Below are 4,983 nucleotides of genomic sequence, written 5' to 3'. Positions count from 1 at the left end.
GCTTCCCAATGTGAGTGGCTTGCTGGCACACTTGTATATGTGGCCCATAGGAAGGGGTGGTGGCTTTGCAGTGTAATAGGTACCATGTGGTCAAGGAGCCCAAGAAGTCCCAAGTCCTGCCCTGACAATCATCTGGCCTCCCTGGGCAGTGGGACAAGTGTGAAGGCAAAGAAAAAGAAAATAACACTAGTGTTTGCAGAAATGTCACCTCAGGACAGGAAACTCTGGTAAACTGAGGCAGAGTATGCGGTTTATGATAGAGGCTGAAAAGGCTCATCCCTAGCCCTCAGCCCAGAGTGGACTTTACCTCATTTTCTGAGGTGGCGATGAAATGATAGAAGTCAGTGAAAGCAAAGAATGGAGGCAGACAGGCAGGCAGACGGATGACTCCGCCTCTGTGCTCAAGCTTCCTGGAGTGTCCGTTGCTTGTGGGATCAAAAGGAATGTCTTGGGGCTTGGTCGGCGGGAATTACGGGTTCCTCCACTAGTCCCGTGTTTAGATAGGTCAAGCGAGACAGGTGTACGAGGGTTCCATGGTGTAATGGTAAGCACTCTGGACTCTGAATCCAGCGATCCGAGTTCAAATCTCGGTGGGACCTCTCTGTTTAATTGGAAAGAAGACCTTTTCCTTTAAAAAAATAAAAATCCCTTAAATGGAATGTGGTTTGAGTCGGGACGACAGAGCCTGGGGCGTCTGGGTCTACGGCGATCCCTTCTGGCCTCGAGCAATCGGTCCTCCGGGCTCCGCCGCCCGGAGGGCCCAGCGACACAGCAGGTCCCCACCCTCCGCTCAGCGGCACCCTCGGGCCTGGGGCGGGGGAGGGTTTCCTCCACTAAAAGGGCTGCCGCCCCGAATCCTAGACCCCGAGGTTTCTTTAACCCCCGAAATCCGATAATTGCACCAATTGTCTTTTCAGTACCTAAGTGGTATTAGTAAATACGAGACTTCTGACAGCGTTAGCTCGGTCATTGGGGACCGCGTCTTGGATTCGGGTAGATGGTCTGAGACCTCGCTTGGGCGTAGTGCTGTGTCTTACTCAGATGGCCTATTTTATTGCAAATTCTAATTTGTTCTATTCTGCATATTCAGATTTTATTCAGAATTTCTAGCTCCGCAGTCTCGGTTCCGGGCCCCGAAAGTCGCTGTTACGCGACGCTTTGGAGCCTGACTGCGGCGCATCTCATCCTTCCGCCCGAGGCGCGGCCGGAACCGGGAGCACGGACTTGCGAGCGCGGAGCTGCGCGACCCGCGGCCGCCCAGGCCGGGCTCCTCGGGGCCAGCGGGGCCGAGCCGGGCCGCTCCAAGGGCGACCCGGGACCGCGGGCCTCCCCGCGCCCCACCCGGGTCCGCTCCAAGGAGGAGACGCTTCAGGACGCGACCAGATGGGAAACGTTTCCTTCTGCGCGGCAGAAAACGCAGGATGGGCATCGCGGCGGATCTTCACAGCGAGTGAAATGGTCTCCGGGGCTGAGGAGCATCTCTCCGGCCTTGATCTTCCGGAACCGAAAGCGGTTACGAGGGGCCGGAAAAGCTCGCTTTGGGGAGCTCCCTTTGGAGGACGCGAATAAAAAGAGAGGCGTGCGGCCGCAGAGAACAGCCGAGGACGCGGGCGAGACAGGGAGGAACAGAGGACGGAGGGAAGAAGCGAGAGAGCAGGGAAGGGAAGGGAGGGCGGCCGGGCGTCCCCCGCAGAGCTTCAGTCGCTGGGCTTGGGCGACCGCAGCTGCTCCCTCTGGAGGGCTCCGGTCCTTTAGCGATCCACCCGACGACCCGGTTCCGCACGGATGTCGCGGTTCCGAGGGGCGGGTCCCGTTGGTTTGCAAGGGACTGGAAGCCAAGGCGGGGGCCTGTGGGATCCCTTGGAGGTGAGGGCAGCTAGGGAAACGCGCACACTCCGCATTTTTCCCCTTGCAGGCGGATCTGCAGGGCCCGGGTTGGAAAACTGGAAGAATCAAGGAATAACGGTGTTTAATTCGAGAAGAGGAGTTAAACAGCCAAACTGGCCGCATGAGCTGAAAGTGGTTATTGCTAGGTCCGGAGCCAAGAGAGAGACACAGGAAGCCCCATGTGTAGCAAAATGCTGTTTATTTTGAGCATCTGGGTCGATGGGTGGAGGCCGAAAAAGGCGTCCAGGAGAGAAAAGGGGAGAGCTTTGGGTTTTATAGAGGGTTTTTCTGGGAGGAGTAAATAAATTCTTTTCAAACAAGCTGGAGGGATAAGGAAAGTAAGTTCCCCTCTTGCATTCCTTTCCTTTATCTTCCTAGGGAACAATCTGGAGGGATAAGCACAGTCCTTATCAGGAGGGATGAGGAAAGTAAGTTCCCCTCATGCATTTCATTCCCTTATCTCCCTAGGGGCCTGGCAAAGGCTCCGTGCCTAATACACCCCCAGGAAGGGGAGAGCTGGGGGTTTTGTAGGAGGTTTGGATGGAAGTTTGGGGAGGGTGAATCCTTTAACAGTTATCCCCAGAGGGAAGAAATGTAGGAGGGGATCAGGGGACTGTTGTTCATAACAAGCTTTTGGGCATGTGTAGCTTTGATAAAAATGTACAGTGCATTAAAAAACATTCCTTTGTATATTTTTTTAAGTTCATCATTTGTTTTTGAATTTAAACTATTTTGTAGCTATAAGTACCACTCTCTCAAGATTCTGGGCTTTGTGTCATGTGCACGATGGAGCTCAGGACATGCCACCCCAAAATATAACACCTTGGCATATTGAACATTTTAAGCTGACCAGATCTGAGAAAACAACAGAAGAGGAAAGCTCACTCTCCCTCTTCTCCTCCTTGTCCCCTGAAGCAGGTCATAAGACCCTCATGTGAGAGGTGACCTCCCTATACCCAGAGGAAAGGAGATCCTTATGTCTGAAGACACAAGGACACAGAGAAGACCCTGAACAAATAGGCCTCAGTATATTTCCCCCAGTTCATTCCAATTAGATCATACTCCTTTTGGGCTATCACATTTCTCCACAACTATCCACTCTGAATCATTTCTACTATAAAAAAGAAGAAAGAAAGAAAGAAACCTGCAGGTTTAGCTGTTTCTTCAGACCTTCATTTCCTTGTGGCGGCTTTTGTGTCAGGTAAAACTCATTTTAAATAAGTGTGTAGACCAGGCATAGTGGCTCATGCCTACAATCCTAGCACTCTGGGAGGCCAAGGTAGGAGGATTGCTTGAGGTCAGGAGTTGGAGACCAGCCTGAGCAAGAGCGAGACCCCATTGTAAGGCTGGTGGTGGGCACCCCTCCCCTTCCTAAAGAAGAAAGAGTAACCACACTAGATGTTCACCCAGATAAGAGAAGTTTCAGCTCCTGGAATCCACACATACCACCGGCCCCTCCTGAAATGCACTCATACCACCAGCCCCTCCTACTTCTCAATACCCGCCCTAAACTCTTCCCACCAGAAAAACCCCCATCCCCCAACTCTAGAACATATATAAGGCCGCTCAAAACTTCTTGGCGGCGTGACTTCTCTGGCCCCTCTCTTGGGACCCATGAACCTCGCCCGGGAGCGCTCAATAAGGCCATGTTGTTTGGCCCCCCATTCTGTCTGTCTTTCTTTCTCCTCGCCACTAAAAAAAGCTTACACCCATATCTATTAACTAAAAATAGAAAAAAAATTACCCAGTCGTCCTGGGAGTGCCTGTAGTCCCAGCTACTCGGGAGGCTTAGGCAGGAGGATCGCTTAGGCGATCAGGAGCTCAAGGTTGCCATGAGCTATGGCCATGCCACTGCACTCCAGCCTGAGTGACAGACCCAGACCCTGTTTCAAAAAAAAAAGTAAATAAATAAAAGAACCCTCTAAGGCTAAAAACAAACTAATTTAAAGACATCAAGATGTGAAATGGTGTTCTTCTTGCTCTTTAAAATGAAATTTATTGAGGTATGATTTGAAAATCGTACAAGGCATCCATTTCAAGTTCGATGACATTTCTATTACTCCAAAACGTCCTCTTTCGCCCTTTGCCATCAATCCCCTCACCACCCCCTGTCCCAGGCAATTGACGATTTAGTTTCTGTCACTATACCTACCTATAGTTTTGCCTATTCTAGAAATTCACCTTCTGGGCACCACACTGCATGTACTCTTTCTATCATTCAGCATGACGTTTTTAAGATTTGTCCACACTGTTGCGTGTTCCAACAATTCGTTCCATTTCGTTACAGAGTAGTGTTCCATTGGCTGAATAGGTCCCAATATGTCCGTTCACCTCTTGATGGACATTTGACTCATTTCCAGTTTGGGAACTATTATAAACAAAACTGCTAAAAACAAGTCCTTTCTGTGGGCATATGTTTTATAAAGTCCATCTTTAATTTGTTATTCTTTTTTTTATTTTATTTTTTTTAAAGACTAGTCAAGAGCAGTAGTGAGGAGGGGGAAAGTAGTAGAACAAGGAGTTCAATCTGTAACTGTGAACAATCAAGTGAGATAACTCACTACCTTCGGACCAGCCCAATTTGTTATTATTTAATACTAACTCGCTCTGTAAATGGATATTACATCCACAAGCACGAAATTCATTCAAATGTTACAAAGGCCTGAAGCAGAAGTCTACACAGCTTTCTTTGTTATAGTTCATAATTAAAGGGAAAACCTTATCTTGGATATTGTTTCCCGTCTGCAAATTCGTAATGTAAGCACACAGTGTTGCTAGGCGTATTATTAGCTCTTCTCATCTAATCTGTGCAACAGCTCTATGAAGTACTTAGTACTTAATATTACTATTTTCCCATGACACTTGCAAAATCGAAGCCTGGCAAATTGAAGGAGCTGGCCGAGGGTCAAACAGAAGGCACACGGTGGTGCCAGGACTGGGACGAGGGCCTTCCCAAAGGCAGACAGAAGCTAATGTCTCTAGAATAACCTCGGTATGTCTGACAGGCCCGGAAGCCAAGAGCCAAGCAGTTCCGAGCCACTGCATTGGTCGGCCGCTTTCGGTCGGAAACTCCTGGATCAGGGACGCAGAGCGTAA

At 49.7% G+C, this 4,983-nt stretch overlaps 1 non-coding gene across 1 annotated transcript; it reads left to right on the top strand.

Moving 5' to 3' along the window:
• The first annotated feature begins 527 nt into the window (after positions 1 to 527).
• On the top strand, positions 528 to 599 carry TRNAQ-CUG. Its single transcript has one exon. It is a non-coding gene; the product is annotated as a tRNA-Gln (tRNA).
• Positions 600 to 4,983: the final 4,384 nt, after the last annotated feature.

This window comes from Propithecus coquereli, unplaced genomic scaffold (genome assembly GCF_000956105.1).
Source record: "Propithecus coquereli isolate 6110/MARCELLA unplaced genomic scaffold, Pcoq_1.0 Scaffold59, whole genome shotgun sequence".
In the NCBI taxonomy this organism is placed as follows: Eukaryota; Metazoa; Chordata; class Mammalia; order Primates; family Indriidae; genus Propithecus; species Propithecus coquereli.
This window is presented reverse-complemented; position numbering and strand designations above follow the sequence as displayed.